General features: G+C 39.9%; 1 protein-coding gene across 3 annotated transcripts in view; it reads right to left on the reverse strand.

Moving 5' to 3' along the window:
• CACNA1C (calcium voltage-gated channel subunit alpha1 C) overlaps positions 1 to 19,530 on the reverse strand; it is a 493,339-nt gene that overhangs the window by 427,805 nt on the left and 46,004 nt on the right. The window lies entirely within an intron of this gene.

Consider the following 19,530-nt stretch of genomic DNA (forward strand, 5'->3'; position numbering starts at 1 on the left):
TTGAAGGATTCACATTTTCTTGCAGCTTTCCAGTTACAAAAAATTGTTTAAAAATGCACACAAAAAAAAACCCACAAGCAAGCCTCCTTGATTTCTCAAGACATGTTTCTGGTGGTATCCAGACTCAGCGCTCAGATGCTGAGCCAGGGAACACTTTTCTTTCAACTGCATCTCACTGAAACAGTCATGAAAACTCAAAACAGAGGACTAGTGATGTAAATATGCTTTGACTAACAACAGTATTTGCATTCATCTCAAGAGAGCCTGACAGAACCCGATTAGCTATGGATTTGAAGGACCGGCTAGTAGGAGTTTGTATGCAGTGCTGTAGTTCTGCTGGGGTAACACAATCTTCCACAGAATGCAAAGCATAATGCATTTCTAACACCAAATGGAATATAAATTTAAAAAAGCATGTTCTTCACTTGTAGAAATTACAGATGTATGTCTTGTGCACTATACATCTATTTAAAATCTTTCAGGTTACCTATTGTTACAAGATTTTTGCAGGAACATGCGCTAATAGGTGTATGCATGTCATGGTAAGTGTCTCGGAAGAACATCCTACTACTTAGGACAAACTCCAGGCACAGATCCACAAATGAGAAGACCTTGAGAGAGCTTTCTTGCTTAAACATATCTTTTTGCTTTCATCTACAGTGAATACAGGTACCATAATAAAGGGCACTGGATCAAAACACACTTGGCAAAGTTTCCTTGACTTCTGTAAAGTTGTTCTAGAGATGAACTCAATGGACTGGACTCTTCCTCACAAATTTGTCAACATAACAGCTTTTCACTTTCTTATTGGTGAATAATGATTATTCTTCACTTAGACAGTAATAAAGATATACCTAGCTTAAAAGTAACAAGGCTCTTAAGAGTTAAAGCATACTAGATGGTCTTAAAATTCCTTATCTGAAGAATGCACAGAAGTCAATACRCAAAATTAGAGGTACTGCATATGTAACCTATCTCACCTTACTCAAATCATTTTAAAATAAGGATTTTGTCTAAGCTCCCACTATAGGCAATGCAGAGGACAATTCACCCCYTTCTTAAAACAGATGTGTAACATACAGGGGAAGTCAGCTGCTAGAAATGCCAATCTCTCTTCAGAGTACACAGAAGTAACCTAAAAAAGAAGTCTGATGTGCAACTAAACTTGAGCAGATAAGATGAGATGCCATGACTCCCACCCGTATGTSGGGAGCACATGCATGCACATGTGTTTATACATTAGGTAAAGATCAGCTCCGTAGCTGCTTTTCTGCAAAAAGCACATTAGATGCAGTTTCCTATTTTGACCCAAAAYGTGTGACAAAAGTCTGGAAAATGCATACAAGCATATGATATCTAAATAACTCAAAGCTTGCCATTTCAATGGTTCTTCATTCTACCAAGTCAATCGCATTTCCTCCACAATTTAAGCTCTTATCCATCAAGAAATCGAAGTCTCTTCACAGTTGCATCATATAGATGATGGGCTGCATCAGGTGGATGATCACCAGAAAGCATGAAATGAATCCCTCTGAACTGGTCTATATCTGAGTTAAAGACAGTATGAATTTGAATGAAGGCAGATCTTAAAACACTGTATCTTTCAGCTCTTAACACAGATCAGCACTGATAAACAATACACAGTGCAAATTCTTTCGGCTTCACAGGCTGAGATTTCAGCTTCCTCTTGCTGTTTATAGGGTCAGTGCTCAGATACACAAACCCAGACAGCAGGTAGAGTTTGTAAGAAAGGGCTTAGCAAGTGTATAAAAAGAAAATATATTTCTATCCTTCCTCTGCACAAGTACCCCCTGCCAGTCCTCCCAATGGAGCTAGCTATATCAGGAAGCCATTAATCCACATTTATCATAGAATAATTTAGTTTAAGAAGGACTCTGGAGGCCAACCAGTCTCTGCCTCCCCTCCTTATTTGACGCCTCATTCAGCAGCCCCTCTGGCTACCTACCTGCACCGCTACTGTCTCCAAGGCTGTGGCTAGGGGTGCAAGGACTACACACCCAAACCAAAGGTACAGGAATGGGCAAGACTTCACACACAAGCTTATATTAAAGCATTTCTCTCCCAAAGAGCAAAGATAGATTGCTTAGCCTTCAGGATCATCAGGCATTCTTGTATGGAGGCTTTTATCCAGTCATCTAGTTTTTAAATTCACTTTCTAGTCAGTGTTGCACACGCTGCCCTATCRGAAAATAGGGACAGCTTTTCATTTTCCTTACATTTCTCCAAACATACAAAGTTTTAATGTCTTTTACTTTTCTGATAGCTATTGAATAAGATTTCTTTGTTTTCTCCATAAAGCTAATCACATTAACATCCAAAGCAGGGCTCCTGAACTCCATTAACTTTTAAGATGAAACCAACTTTCAGATGCATTCATCTTGGGTAAAATAAGCTCAGTCTAAATTTTCAAAAGTGACTACTGCTTTTAGAGATACCAGGTATTGTGCATGCAAGAAAATAAAATATAGCTAATTTTCAGAAGCATTTAATACACTAATTGCAAAAAAGTTACCTGTAAATTATATCATTACCACCCAGCCAAAAGAGACACCTAAAAACTAAATTATGCATTTGAAAATGAAAAATTTAGAAATTTCCTTTAAGCAGCATTTACCTAATGTTTAGATCATGCATGTATCATACTAATAAATAAGAGATGCATTATTTTCTTGAAATGCAGTCAGTTTCAAAGGAAATACGTTTTTTTAAAAAAAGTTTCAAGTGTCAAAACTGAYTTTAATTTCATCTGTTAATCTCAGTGTTTTAACCATCACATTTTTCTATTTTAAAAATATGATTTTYCCCTGCTGCTTGGAGCAAGGCCAACAAAACATCAGAAAAGAAGCAACTATAAGGAAGARTCTAGAAAACAACTATACAATAAGTTCTACTAAATCCAAAGCATTACATGAAAATAAGGTTTTTTTCTCACCCTAACTTCAGTAACCCCGTTACTGCAATCTTAGTTTTAAATAATTTTATACCAGATAAAAGTAYTCAAACAGGAGGGATCTTTTTAACTTGGCACTTTTCAGATGCTAGAAAGAGATCAGGCAGAAAATGGCAAAAATTGAACTGAAGAAGAAAAAAAAATGCTGTCTCAGTCGTATCATTCTATTTTCTTTCATCCACAGAACCTCAAGAGGATGTTCCATATGCAACAGACTCTTCAGGAAGAGAAAGGCAGCCTTTTCATTTGAGAGCCCCCATTACAACAAGCCCACACAAAATTACTAACCACATGAATATAAAACATGATATACAACAAAAGTGGCTCAAGTTTCAAATTCTATGTCACCCTGAAAGGCAGTCTGAAAAAGTTATTCCTACTCAGAGTAGGTTCATTTGATATAGAGACATTGCAACATTAACAGATACATATTTATAGTCAATTTGTATGGAGAAAAATAATTTTATTGAATTGTCTGAGTATCTAACGCAGTATATTCTGCCTCTAACATGCAGATATTTCTCTAATGTATTTTTGTTTTTACTGGTATCCACTTGGAAAATGTTCAAACTCTGAACACTAAGTATGTGTAATATTCAGATGCAAAAACAAGCTCTCTTGACTTTCTCTGCTGATTTCCAACCTAAATAAGGCCCTAAATCAGAAGGCTGCAACTACAGCATAAAGCAAAAAAAGTACAGGAAAAAAACTATGTTGGCACTAGAGGCAAATGCAAGAGATAATAAAATGTGGGGAAATTTAGCAAGACAATCTTTGTGAGCACCTTTGCAGGAAAAAAAAAAAGTGTCTGGCTTGCACCTTCTGTTGAACACCAACGCATAACCATGATACAGTTATAGACAATTTCAGGGTAYAGTTTGTATACAAACATTATTAACCAGCTTCTCTGTGACCTTTTCTGTAGCAGATGCAGGCAAATGTTTGAAGAAACAATCTATAAAGACTGTCCCAAAATATAAAATCTTTATATATAAAAGCAGATTCATTGATCATTACTGAATTTACATGTACCAGAGAAAAGGTGGTGACAGCAGATGTAGGGCAGGTTTGCAGAACACTTGCTGAGAAGCTAGTGSCCAATATTCATGCTCATAGCATGGAGGTAGTACTCCAATCACTGATCCAGTCTCTAGCTTTTCTATAGTTCTTGGATCGCACTGGAAGTGGTGGAAGCTGAGGCTGTTCTGTACCTTTTTGGGGGTGCTCTGCACTTTGTAGGATCAGGATCACCAAGAGGGCAAGCAATTCCCACAAACTGTTTCCTTGGATAATATTTGAAAACCAACTGAGACATTTCTACTGCTCATCGGGAAGAAGCTGAGCCTGTTTACAAGAAGGACTGAGCACCTCTGATCACCTCCAGAAACTCCACGTACCTGTTGTGGCCTCCCTGCTAGTAGTCCAGGTAACATGCTGTATAAACAAAGCCATAGCACTGCTATAGAAGACAGAATTACAAACTCCAGTTTTGGGAGCCATACCTCAAAAAGAACAACAGAAAAAAAATAATAGAAATAATAGAAAAGAGTACTCTGAGAAATAAGCACAAGAAAGCACAGAGTGCAAAGAATATTTTATAATGAGGAATTAAAGACACATCAGTTATTTAGTCTTACACAAGAGATGGTTAAGAAAAAGTGACCATAATTTACCAGTATGTGCATACAAATTTGATGCCATGTGACCCTGTAATCTAACTGAAAAAAGAAAACCCTTATGAAATTAAATATTTTGTAGCTGAAACTAAGCAAGCAGAGAGATCTAGTAAGGTATACATTACTAACAATAAGGGTGCCTAACCACTAGAAAACTTAACTGTGCAATGTTAGGGAATCACTTTAACTTTGGGTCTCCAAAATCAGAGGCCCGGACGTTTTTCTAATTTCTGTGGGGTTTTGATGCTCAAGCAGAAGGATTCAGAAACTGCTGGGGGAAATTCTTTGGCCTGTTAAGTGTCCCTCCTGCCCTTAAAATCCATTATCCACAGAGACCCCAAGGACAGTACGAAATAACACAATTACAGTAATATTTAAAATACTATTTTAGTTTTCCAAGTGGTTTAWCTCTTGCAACATATCTAGGCCTGTAGCAAGATAAATTCAGCATTTTCACACACAGACTGGGGATCCCCATTGTTGTCCTTTTGCAAGTTATTTGCAGCACAATGGTGAATAATCAGAAAACTAGTGTTACAGAAACAGTTACGATATTTTAAGTAAATTACTCCCACTTAAATCTATACATTTCCTGAAATTCCTCTTGTCTCAAGTTTTGAGTCATTGTATCATTACTAGGCACTGGCAGTAAAAGAGCATTCAAAAGCAAATGGTGATACGATGACAGAAAGCAGCATAGACAAATCTATGCAAAATTATAGATGAGCTTCCCATAGAAGCATAGCRTACGCTTGTGATTTTTACCAAAAGTTTAAGCTGGAAGCCACTGATGGGAGACGCTGCAATTGCATTATTATTAGTGGAAAGCTCCCCTCGTTTTCCATTTTGAAAATTCATATTTGAAATTTGAAACCAAAAAGTGGGAATTATTACAGAACCATCTCACAATAAAGAGCTTACTCCAGGAAGGACAAGTATCATTTTGAACTGATCTATCTCACTGGGGACGACAATTTCTGTGAGCAGAATTTCTCGCTGATGTTTTTAAGCAAGTTATAATGGTTGTTGCACATCTCAGTTGCCACAGCACACCCTTTCTCCCAGGGCAAGGCAGATGTTCTGTCACTGTATCACGTGGAGAGTAACATGATAAAGTCATGGCTATAAGTTCTATAAAAAGAGGCTCTGAAGAGATAAGAAGTTGATACAGAAAGAATTCATATTCCTGCTTGGAGCAGTGAGGGAGGAAGAAGTTTCAAAAAAGATACGCATTTCTTTATAAAAACTGCATTATCTTGAAGAAAATGCAAGTATCACCCTTTGTTCAGGTCAACAAAAGCTTGCCCTGCTGCGATGGCTTAAGCTTTTTCTCCTTACATCACCCGAACAAAATCCCTTCCCAGTCCTTCTCAGGGTGCACCCTTCACCAGATGGCTCTCCTTCAGGCTGGACTCTCACCACCAGCACCTCGCCTGGTACTCCAAGCTGTGGCAGGTGGAAGCCAGTTTTCCAATGTTAAGTCAGCGAGACCAAATGAGTTTCGCCCCTTGATTTATCTTGCCTTTGGGGCCTGTTTCCATGTACGTTTGCAATGATTCAGAAGTAGCACTGTCAAAACCCAAGCATGCTATATTTTTCCCGCCCAAAAGCACAAACCAARGAGTTAATGCAAAACCTCTCACTACATTGTTATTACCTAACTGCTAATCTTTCTGTGTAAATTTTGTACGTTCCAGTTGGCCCAGCTAACTACCCTCTGTAGCTAAGAGAGGCAGACTGAACCAATTACAGTACGATTTCTCTGACGCTGTGTGTCTTCTGGCACGCTCATCGTCTTTTGCTGACGCTGCCTGGAAAGCCCCTGCTCCTTCCTGAGGCTACCTACTTTGCCTTCACAATACTCTCCAATCCTAAACATAGTGTGTGGGGGGGGGGGAAATGAACTATTTTCACCACAGATGGAGACAGATACAGATATTCCTCAAGAAACAGCTTCTCCAGATTTCCTAAGTTTCTCTCCCTTGAATTACTGCTTTTCCTGTCATACTTGTTTGCTTTAACAAGTCCTTTCATTTAATGGTATGCATTCAGGCAGAAGTGTACATTTAATGTATGCATTCACACAGGTCATCTGAAAGACTATATACTTMTTATAAAGTAACATAGGTATATTTATACTTGCATTGTCGACAACTAAAATTAGAAATCGACACCTGCAGAAGGTGGAATTCATTTCACTAGTTCCAGCAATCTAAAAGCTGGCATTTAGTCTTAGTCAAAGTTCTCTCTATACAGTCAAGGCAGTTAAGTACCTCCAGAAAAGCACTCCATCCCACTTACCTTCGATACCCAGCGTGTTCTGCGGCCATGCCTGCCTTCCTCTCCACTGACTACAGAGGGAATCTATATGATTAGCTGAGACTAGACACTTCTAAATACCTACAACGAGGTAAGACAAAACCTATGCCAACTGATTCATTTTACTATATAWAAGAGAATGACGATTTGAAAACATGTCTCTGAAAGCTTTTATTGGATACCTTAAAAATCTCTGTAGCTAAGCTCTTCCTATTGTAAGGAGGTGAYCTGGATCACAAAATACTATAGGCCCTTTCTCTCTCAATTCATATTATTCTGTTTCTTTCCAAATTTTTCGTAATACAGCTAGATCCCTTTCAGTCACCATCACTTATCCATTCTGCCAGTCCTTTTAGCAAATTTCACTTCTGCGTATATATACACACATATGTACACCCAGTGCAACTGCATACATCTCTGAGRCATTCTAATGACTCTAGAGTGTAGAAAATGTTCCCCYCCTCCCCCCACATACACACAACTATTTGGGCACAAAAACACCAGTGTCCTGTGACATACTCACTGGAAAGACAGCAGATAAGAACAGAAGTCCCTATATAGATGGGTTTCTATTCAAGTCCCAGTCCAGTCTACTGATAAGTATGTCTAGGTGGAGATGGAAAGATGACAGGAGCTTAATTCCCTCTTACCCATTAGCACCAAGCACTCTGCACGCACACTRTGTGCTACTGTGTGCAGTCCCCCATTAGGTAACACAGATTCTTCCATGCCCATTAGTCTCTGTCCCTTCTTTGCATCATCTACGAGTTGTCAGATCCCTGATTGACTTCAAAATTTGGTGGCTAAGAATAAAATTCTCATTCTAGTACAAAGACAGAGTTTAACTATCTCCTTACCTTTCAACTAAAGGCACTGTCTGCAAAGCGGTGAACTGATCCCTTAGCTTATCTATCCTACCAGAGTCCAACCTAGTCATTAGGTAAAAGATGTCTACCTCTATGTGCAGGAGATCAGAGAACAGTCTCCTTTTCTATTAGACTCACATTTGCCCATGGTGGCACACGCCCAGATTTTAGATTGCTAGAACTAGTGAAATTAATTCCACATACAACAGAAGCACACTTGATCACTTACAACTTACCTGCAAGAGTGAAACCATACACATCCTGAAGATCAAGTTACTGAACATGGCAAATAACAGAGTGAGAAGCTGATAAAGTTCACAGATAGCATGAGAGAGGGCCAGGTTTCACTGCGAAAGTCAAGTATTGGGGACATTTTAGGGAGTATTGTAAAGCCAGCAGTGCCTAGGTTAACTGCATCAGTAATGCCACATAAGGCCAGAATTACCCAGGTATCAATGTCAGAAATACCAAACTTGGGTATAGGTGTAGCACAACTGGGACAATTAGGGAAAAAATAGGAGTATTTTTTATTTTGAAGAAGATTGAGGCAGAGAAGAGAGGTAAAAAAAAGCAGTAAAAAAGGAGGGTCAAAAAACAGGAAAAGGGATAAGCTATGCACATCATGGGATCACAGCTGTCCAGGGACACCTCGGAAGTCCTGCACTTGAACACAACATTGGAGCAGGACAGCAAACTAATCCCTTGTTCTGACCATACCACAAGAGTCTGCAGCTTCTGACAGCTTCTGCAGTCAGGAGGACTGAGGWACAGGGTGCTTTCTCTGGCTTGCTAGGGAACACCTAAACAGATGGATCAAGCATCACGGTATCACCATGTTATAGGCCTGGAACAGGCACTGGCATAAGCAACTACGCAACGCTTCATAACACTCATCTCATTAAAATTAAATGCTAAATTAATTTCTTCAACTGCATTTCCCAAATTAATATCTTCACATGAGCATGACATTTTATTTTTTAAGAATATCAACTTTCTAAGCCTACCCACCTGGCAGGTTAGGAAGAGTAATAGAATGTTTAACATTTGGAAGACATTATTACTACAGGGATGATGACCATGTAAATATATAACGACATAAATAGACAACTTCCCAGAAAACATTTCTTTGCCAGCCTTACGAAAGAAAAGTAGTATACCCTTCATTCAAATATGACAGATTTTCTGGAAGCCCATATCCTAACATATAAATAAATTAAAATACTGTCTGATCCTCCAAATGTTCATACTCTAGCCTCTACATTAATCTGCCAGCAAGCACTTGATGACATGTCAAATCTCTGTTCCAGGCTTTGTAGCTGCAGAAGCAGGTTTAGATCCTTTCTATGACTGTTATTAAAAAAAAAAAAAAAGTGTTACATGGACTAGAGGCTTAAATCCCAAGATGACAAGTTGAGCTTTCCATCTTCCACAGTAATTCCATCTTGAAATACTACTTAAAAGTACTATTTAAACACCAACATTGGGAGACAAGTACTAAAACTCACTAATGTATATAAGCACATCTAGATGGCTTAATCACATTCCTTTTGAAATATCAAAACACCACTGATATACACCATAAGAATATGTTTCCTGCCCTCCGGTACTCGTAGAACTAGCTCCAAGTAAGATTTCCTCATTCATATTTCTGATAAATAATGCACCATCTAGTCTTACTGAACACATGCCAAAAACCTTTACAACTTTCAAACCTACATCTGTACTCTGTGCACAAACTCTCTCTATGATAAGCCACCTTAAAGCACAAGTGATCCAGGGTGGGGGGAGAAAAAAAAAAGAACTTAAAATGCAAAATCTTAAAAAAAGAAATTATATACTCCAAAATCAAAATACAAAGGTGTTCAGGGGAAGAAATATTACCAAAATCAAGGCAAAGAAAAATATCAGCAAAGTTATCAACAAGAATGCTACACAGAACTGATAGAGAACTCCTGACCAATATGTACCATCAAATCTGAAGAATTTTATATTTATTTCAGTACATGTTTTGCATTATATCAACAGCATGTATGTTCTACCTGAACAAATTCAGCTGACAGAAATACTCTAAGTTGTTGCAAATTACAATATTTCAGAAGATGTCCAAGCATAGTGTTTCTCAAGAAACAATGAAAGTTGCCTTCCTTCAGTTTAAAAGGCTTTGAAATTTTTGTTGAACTTTTCATACTTTAAAATCCGATCCTTTTCAAAGGGTTTCAAGTTTGATCATGTGCTAAGATGCTTTCCAGTGGCTTCCAGAGATTCTAGCAACTGCCTGTAGAGCTCTATGTTCATCGCTTCTGAAGACAGAAAACCAGCTTTTTTGTTTTTTAATTTGTTTTAAACAATAAGTTGTTCTTAGAAACTCCTTATTTTCTGCTGGCTTCTGTTAGGCATACAGGCATGACAGCTTTTATCACTGCATATGAACTAGGACACAAGTTTTCCTCTCACRTCCTTCCTCTACACACTTTGCCTTTAAGCAGATAATAGCCTTCAAGCCCTGTTCATCTTAATCTTCTTTTATTTCTGACTTTTGCTCTAATGGACAAATTTAGAAGAGATATTCCCTTTAACTCTGTCACTAATATGCTGCTTCATTTGCTTTCAAATCCAGAATTTCTCTGTTCCTCTTTTGGTCACAATTTAAATCCCAAAACCAAATTAAGGAACTAACTTCAATATAGTCCCTCCTAAACTTCTCTGGAATTCAGGATTTCTCCATTTTTGACTTAAGCAATAAGTTTATCATATTTAACCGATAACAGTCAACAACTTTCTTCAAAGAAAACCATAGAAATATGCATTTGAAAGCTCTACACAGGATTTCTACATCCTAAAACACCTATTAGCAGTAAGAAGTATTTCATATTCACAAGACTCGGGCAAATAAGCCAAAGCCAGAAGAGTCTCTGACAGACAAAAATATTAGATACATATCACTTAAACTATTCATTGATTTAAGAATTCAAATTTGGCACTGACTGTGCCAAAACTAACTGATGTCTGTGAATCTAGGCTTTTGTACTTAATTTAGCTCAAGATGAGGTAAAAATTGCATATAATGCACTCTTCCCTGTGGCTTATAAGTCATACAGAAGTTCCATTCCTATCAAAGTTAAATCCGATCGAAATCAATTTCCATCGATTCTATGAATCAGCAGTAATAGATGATTTAACCATCACTTTGGGAATTTCAGCACATAACTGCTGAAATTTTCCTCTSTACATGAAAGTTGATTTGCATACAAATCAGGAAAGCAAAGAATGCTACGATTTCCTGTTTTCATACTGGTGCTTGGGTTTATTTGACTTATTGACAGCAAAGTTAACAAATTATGTTAAATGCCTCCAAAGAATATCAGATCCCTTGACACTTAACTAAAATCTAAGTTTTACACCTATTTACACCTACAGGGCTTGCATGGAAAACGCAGCCTGCTGTGAACTACATGAAAGCTACAATATAGAAATAACAACAAAGTCTGAGGCTGTGTACCACACTTAATTTTCAGCGTCACAACACTGTCAATCAGTATCAGACTTAAACATAAAATTCAATATACAATGCAGCATATTTAAGTGTAACATTTTCCCACCACCTTCAACAAATATCAAAATTAATTCTTGAATTCACTTGAATTCCATTGCCTCTCACATGAGCCATTGTAGTAGATCTGTATCTAAAATTCATAAACTCTACTAATCTAGTCACAGCCACCTATAAGACAAGTTTCAGTTCCAAATTATTGTTGTCAATAATGCATGAAGCAGAAATAATAAATACAGGTAACTAAGAGAGCTGGACTGGCTGGCAAAAAAAAAAAAAAAGGCATGCCTCTCTTGTATATTTAAAAATAAATTTCATCTGACAATGTACAAGTTGGATATCACATGCACAAAAAAATATTAAATTAAATAATGAAGAAATTTTTTAAAATTTTACTTCCATCTGGCCATAATGAAGAGTAGAAGTATTTTTTCTCCTTTGGAATAAAGGATCTGAAATCTGATCAGTAACATGAATTCGTTCCTACAATGCCTGTAGGAAGAAATGTTGAGTTAATTACTCAATTAGAGCATATTTACTTTGTAATTATAATGTCATGTTCAGTCATTTTAAATTGTTTTTTCCAAAATACCCAAAGGCAACCATCCACATCATGGTCTGAAAACCTGAAAAATTTAAGATAAATAACAATACCATTCAGAGAAGCATATATTAGAAGTATGATACAGCATCCTTTAAGATTGGACAGATCTTATCTAATATTTTCATTGAAACAATTAAGTCTAAGATTCATGTACAAGATGCAGAGAGAGTTCCCATGGGAGTAGCCAGAGTTTTGGTCTCATTTCTGGGTCTGTTCTGAAAATCATTAAGTCTCCAGTCACCCTTGAGAATGACTTAATTTTCATCTTGTATGTTTTACCAAAGGAGCAAAATTTCCCTTCATCATATCAGTGCTGGCTTAATCTGTTGGTGCCCAGCTCACGACATTGATTAATCCTGTGGATTTCTTTTGTTTCCTTAGAGGTGCCAGGATAAATAACTCCTTCCAGCTAAGGCTTTAACTCGTACTCTGATAACTCCTCCCTACTGTTAGGGAAGATTAAACTTCCCAGTCTGTTCTAACAGATTCTGATTGTTTTAGCTGCCTGGACAGCCACTGAGATTTTAAGTATCATATCAGGGATTAAAAACACACATATGGGAAATTTGCAGAAGTTATCTACTCAAATCCAACACACAACTACTCTTTAAATTCCTCTATTAGCTTCCACCATTCCAGAGAACACCATCAGCACTTATCTTAATTGTCTCAGGTCAGTGGGGAGCTAGAAGCGCCCAGTTTTACAAGTGGGTGTATATGTAGTCCCACAATAGTCAGATTCAACGGGACATTTGTGAATTATGGCAGGATTCATCTATTGACCTGATGCATTCACAGGTATTGAAACATTAAAGTGAATTGCCTAGAGACTTCTGCTTCCTCTCCACCATCAGTGCTGGTCACCGCCTCCATCCACAATTCTTCAGGAGAACCGCTGTACGGCAGTGCCGGGACACAATGCACTTAAACTTAGCGTGTCTACTGGAATAATGGTGACGCCAGGCTTGTTTCTTCTCACTTTGGAGTGACATGACGCTCACATAAGACCTTCAAAAATAAACTATTCTTCTACTCTGAAAGTGGCATGAGGCATTGAGGCCAAAGTCCCTCATACCCTCCATCCAGAGGCTTCAGAAAATTAAAAGTACAGAAACATGGTTGCAGTTCAGCTATTGGCTGAATAGCCTTCAATCTTTAAATATACAGATTAAATAGTAGGGGGAAAAAAATCTTTTATTTATTTATTTATTTATTAAATCACCAGTGTGGTCACATACTGGAACAAGTTGCCAAAAGAAGGTGAGAAATCTCTGTCCTTGGAGGTGTGAAAGACTTGACTGCTTTTGGCCTCCAGCAACCTCATCTAATTAGACCTGTTTTGAGCAGGGAACTGAACTAGATAATCTCTGGAGGCCCTTTTACCCTAAATTATGATTSTATGATTCTATTTAATCTCCACTCCTTAGGCGTGCAATTTTTATCAGTGGAACACGTACCAGCAAGGGCAGCATCTCAAAATCACTCCTTCTTGGGAGGATGACTGTGAAGATAATACATGGAGCAGACCAGTATCACAGCCATTATAAATGGTTTTCCCTCAATCTAAACTTCCGGGGATGAACTACACTAATAACCTCTCAACTGTAGATCTAAATAATTTGTCTTTATATCTGAACATATGACAATATGCCAAAATAAATACAAAATGGGATTCCATCAAATCTTCTATCTTATTCCATCAAATCTTCTATCTTATATCATTAATCATTTCTCTTTTTTTTTTTTCCTCTCCCTTCCCCCAGTCCACACTATACAAACTACTAATTTTACATTTAGGCTTCTGGGAGAAATGCAGCAGGACAGTCTGTTCTGGAAGTCTCTATGCACAGTACAGAAACAACCACAGTTCTTCTAGCCAAAAGCAAACTACTCTGACTCCCTTTCAAGTTCGTCACAAAGTTTATACTCTCACCATCGTTATGGCCGCCCGCCTTCCCCCACCCCCCACGCAAACTGATAAAGTCACTTCAAATATTCTTTAGGACACAGATTTATACACACTACAGACTTCACCCTCATTTATTCCATGCCAATTTTACAATACCAATATGTGTTCTTGTGACTAGGAGCTTTCCTCGCTGTTTCAGAGCTCCCAGAAGTACTGCTTTACCTCCTAAAACTAGTGCCAGTACTTCAAAGCACCTGCTTTCTGGCACAAGCACAGTATGCCCATCACCTGTGTCCTCTGTTCTCTGTACAGAGGACTGAGTCTTGGGGGAAAGGGAAGGAAAAGGAACAAATCCTCAAGAAGCATAAGCACACAGTGTCTCATTTACTCCAATAAAACAAAAGCAGTCTAAAAATGGTAAATATTCCATGTGTTTGTAAAAGTGATAACTTGCATTTGTAAAAGTGACAAGAACAAAAAAGCCAATTTTATGCAAGATAACATATATCAAAAGGAAAACCATTCAATAGTGAAAATAAGACTGAGCTCAATGTCTTCTATTCTTAAAATTAATGATACTGAAATCCAGTAATAAACATTTTAATTACCAAAAATTCTCTCAAATTCATCTCATCTCCACTATGAATCTAAATTAAAAAAATAGTGTTTTCAACAAAACAATAGACTCAGAAATATATTGGGCTGCTCTAGAGCCCTAGAAGCAAGATAAGCAATTGAACAATTTAATAACATTGTGTTTTGTAGAGCATATATCTGCCATTGATAAAAGCTTTCTTTAGTGTTGATCTGATTTGTTGTTTTCAGTAATTTAAGAGAGACTTTTACTGCACAGTCATATCTGTTATGCTCGTTGATAGTCAATAAATTTTCAGATGTAATTTGTTTGCTATTCCTGAATATCAGTTCCTTGAACCGATTCACCAAAAGGGTTAAATGAAACAGTTTCTTACAAGTAAAATGACAAGCTGATGTTCTCAACCGCCTTGTATAAATAGTGAAAGTTCCTTTAAGAAAAAAGAAATAGAGGGGTAGGGAGAAGAAAAACACAAGTTTAACAGTGATTGCCATTCAGATGAATACTATCCTAAATATGGATGTGGACTGATTTTCCACAAAGCTGAAAGAAAATAAAACAAATAGAAACATTCATTGTAATATTGTAGTTATACTGCATGTTCTCTAAACCAAAGTGTTCTCAGGAAGTTTTTTTTTAAAAAAAAACGAGAATAAATAGCTTAAAGTAAATAAATTGGCAGAACAAGTTCATTCTGTACAGCAAGGGTGCATCACGTCTCCTGCAATGAATTACACAGATGTAACCCCCCAAAAATATTTGGTGGCACAGCAGAGATGCAGCTAGGAGGGGTTTCACAAGGAACGTCTCGGTTACAGAGAGCTCTGGCTAGATCTGCACAAGTGAGTGCTCACGATGGGAGAAACTCACAAACTTTAGGAAGAGCCACTCAGCGGACTGACATACCTTTCAAAGAAAATCTTTCAAAAGTGTACGTTTTAAAATTCCATGCCTTTTGCAGGATACTTAAATACTCCTTTTAAGGACTGGAAATGGCTGAAAGCACTTAAATACTTTTCTGTAGGCTCTACTGGTAACTTCTACAAGTAAATGCAGAACACTATTATGCAGGCTGCTTAACTATTTTTATTTAACATTATGTTAAGAATATTTTATACTRCACTGCTAGTTCATATTATATTAAAATACTTGATGCTTAGAGCATATTCTGAGTACTTTGACATAAAAGATTGTACTTTATAAATACAAACAATTATTGTTAAATTGGTGGGGTTGGAATTGTAGTGCTGCATTTTAAAAGAGTGATTCAGATTTTTTTCCCCTAAAATCCTGAAGGTAAATATGAGATGCTGTAAATCTATTAGCAGGATTCATTACGCCCCACAAGTAATGCCTATTCCAACAAACGATAGCACACAAAAATAAAGTGATTAGATTGGCAATCTGATTCTTCACCACCACAAGAAGAGTGGAGTTTCTCCTGCCTGCAAAAACACAGTCCCCCCCMAAAAAAATACAGGAAAAAGAAATGGAATTCTAAAACATAGCAGAAAATAAAAGCAAATATCCATTTTAGTCCATATCACCAATGGTTTTGTCTCATAGCACAGCATGAGATAGATCTCAACCCTTAAACTGAAATCAACTGTGAAGTGAACACCATCATCTGTTATATATACCTGAAAAGTTAAGGGGAATATTTCTCATTTTGACCCTTACTTCAGGTCAGAAAATACATTAGGGATATACTAGCGATTTGACTGTCACTATCAGTAGGCTTCTGACAAATAAAGGGAATACTAATTAGTTGCTTAATTTAACAGATACCGAAGATACAAGGACTATGAAAAGAACGTCTTACAGGGAAAGATTTCAAGAACAATATATGCATAGGTTAGAAAAGGAGGTTGCAAGAAGACCTAATTATGGTTGTCAAATACCTGAGGGGGTTTCTACAAGAAGCTGGTAGAAATCTGTTCAAAATATGCAATAAGGACAAAGCCCAAAGGCATTACCTGAAACTCAACGAAGGGTAGTTGAGACCTGGCATCAGAAATGGTTTTTTACTCAGAGGATCATTACTGTATGGAACAGATGACCTACGAGGGGCTCTTTAACGCTAATGAATTTTATTCCAGGACAGATACATATCTATCAGTGCTAGGTCTGGCCTTTCCTCCTGAAGAGCAGGGGATGGATGAAGCAGACCTCGAGCCGTCTCCCGCCGAGCGCCTCTCCGGCGCCCGGGCTCCGCAGCCCTGTAGTGCCACCTTCCGGGAGAGGCAGTCCTCGGCCACCCCCACCGCCTCCCACGGCCGCCTCCTACCGAAGCCCTGCAACTAAAACACAGAGCAAAAAATCCTAGTTTTATTCCATTTCCTGGCCGATCACCAAGTCTCACCGGGAAAGGTCCCTCCGAACGCCGAAGTCTCAAGCAGTGAAATTTAACGGGATGTTTAAACTACATTTGAGAGTCCAACTTGCAGCCCCGAAGGCCGGGTTGACTCATTCTGCTCCCTCCCCTGGGGGGGGGGGGGGGGGGCTGTAAAACATAGTTTTGCAAACTGATTTTCCATTTTATATTACGGGAGGAAATTTTCAAAATATTATGAGGGAATGCATTAAAGATGCCCATCTAGGCTTACACTAGGTCCCACACGTGCATTAGGTGTGATGCAGTGAGTTTTGAAAGCTTTTTCTTGTGCTTGCTGGTTTTTAAATTTTTCTAAATAAGCATATGCTCTGTGGTAACAATGAATAATTAATTGTTATCAAAATATATTCCATTATGTAGGAAAAATAAACATTGAAAAGTACCTCAACATCAAGAAATAATACTGTTAGTCTCCCTCCCCCTGTRTAACATAAGACTGCAAAGAAAATGTAGCAGAGTCTCATTTTTAACATCTTAAAGAGTCAGGAAATTCTTATTTTAGGGCAAAACATTCTTTATGTGCTAAGTCACATTCAAAAATGTAAAATAAGGATATTGCAAACCTAGACTAAATTAGTAGTGAAGAAACCAACAAGCCATTTTCAGACAAAATTCATTTTCCTTCCCATCATTCTCTCCCTTTAACTAATGGTCTCCAGTATACTTTTCTTTTTCAAATAARCAATTACTATTTTGGCTTACTTACTGTATAAGACTATTCAGGTGGTCCAATAAGCAGTTAACTGAGAGCCGACATGTGCAGAAAGCAACTACAGGCAGCGGCCTAGTCACACCACTCACATTTCAAGAAAGAGACGTAAAAAATTTTTCACGCCTTGGTAGCACCTGGACCATCCAGCCGGCTGCCAGCAGCTGAGAAGGATGCAAGGCACTGATTACCCTAAACCCATCCTCCCTCCACACATGCGAGGGGCAGACCAACAGCACGGCCCTGGCCTTGCCTTCCTTCCGCTCATCTTTCTAATCTCTTTCAGCTGAGACCCTACGTTTGTTTTTAATTACTCCCTTCCCCAGCGTGATTGGTTTGCTCTCATCTCCCTGCCACCAGGTTTTCCTGACTACTGATCAATTTAACCTTTCGAGCGCTCTCTCTTTACACAAAATAAAAAGGGAGTGTAAATACAGGACAGCCCTGGCRCTCCCGGGGGCACAGAACTTTCTTCCATCTGGCTGATTTTCCGTTTGCTTTGCGAGTTGCGCTTTCACCTGGGAGCAGCGACGATCCGCATCAAGAGACAGATGCGAAACTGCTCCGCCAATTATATAATCGCTGCAGCTGATAAGCAGGGAGCCGGCCGCGGGTTGCCATAGCGCTGGCGACCCGCTAATGGAGGCTGAGCTTCCCCGGGCGCCCGTGCCTGCGCCGGCCGCGCTCCGCGCTGGCGGCCGCTGCCCCTGCGCTCCGGGCCCGCAGCAGTCCGCGGGAGCCTGGGGGTTGGCTGGCTGGGTGTTTTTTTTTTTTTTTCCCCTCCCTTTTCCACCGTATTGAGCTGGAAGCTGGCGGGGGAATGACCGCTAAAACCCCCTCCGCCATCGGGCGCTGCCACCGCGATAGCCGGTGTCGCCGGTTGCGCCCCTGGAGGGGGCGGCTCAGCTGGGCGGGCTGGGAAGAAGTTGGCCCTAAGCGGGGAGGGGGGAGTCTGCTGAAAAAGACCCTTACACACACAAACACACACACACGCTGCCGGGCAGAGCTCTGCCCCTCTCCTCTCGCCGAGGCGAGGAAATGGCTCTGCCTGCGCTGCGATGCCGCTGTGTGCGCTCAGGGCTAGCCGGGAGGGGAGGGAGGAGAGGGGAGGGGAGGAGAGGGGGGTGACAACATGCAGGTAACACGATAAAAATAACTCCAGGAACAGCAGATCGGGGTTGGGCGGCGGGGTGGGGAGCGAAGACTTTTGGAGTTTGGAGGAACAAAGTTTTACTATAGGGAATCGCTGGGAACGTTTGCCAATACGGAGGAGCAGCAGCACGGCTGGGTATCCATGATGAGGGCGATCCCGAGAGGGGCTAGGCGAGAAATCGCTGCCCCGGGTAAAGCCTCGCTTTTATTTTAATACAGGCACTCACTGGTGTCTGTCATCCCCTGTACGTGCGTGTGTTCTGTGTGTGTGTGTGTAAATAGATAATTCCCCCCCCTTCCCCTCCCCTTTCGCGTGAGAGATTAGAAACAGCGTAAGGGAAGGGAAGGGCTCCCCTCCCAGCGTCTTAGGAAGCCGTATTGAGATTGGGGGTAGAAGGCCCGGGACGACATTAATTGGAAAAGCTCCCCTAATCCCGGCTGCACCGCCAGCTAATCTGCCCCTGACACCACGAGCGAGCTGCCCCCGTGCGCGCCGCGCAGCCCCTGCCCTGCGCGCCCCTTCCGCTTCGGCGGCGACTCGAGCAACTTTTCCTCGCCTAGGGCTTCGCATGAGGCACACATTCCCGGGGGGGGGGGGGGGGGGGGGGGGGGGGGGGGGGGTGAGGGATGGGGTTTGGGGTGGGGGTCCTTCCCTGCAACGCACCCGCCCGGTGGTATCTGCATGCTCCGAATGGAAACCGGTGTCGAAGCGCGCCGCCGGCTGTGGCAGCAGCGGGAGCAGCGAGCCGCACCGGGGCATTACAGACAATGGGGGCGGCGGGGA

This window comes from Rhea americana, unplaced genomic scaffold, assembly GCF_003343005.1.
Source record: "Rhea americana isolate MKP2758 unplaced genomic scaffold, rheAme1 scaffold_9, whole genome shotgun sequence".
NCBI lineage: Eukaryota > Metazoa > Chordata > Aves > Rheiformes > Rheidae > Rhea > Rhea americana.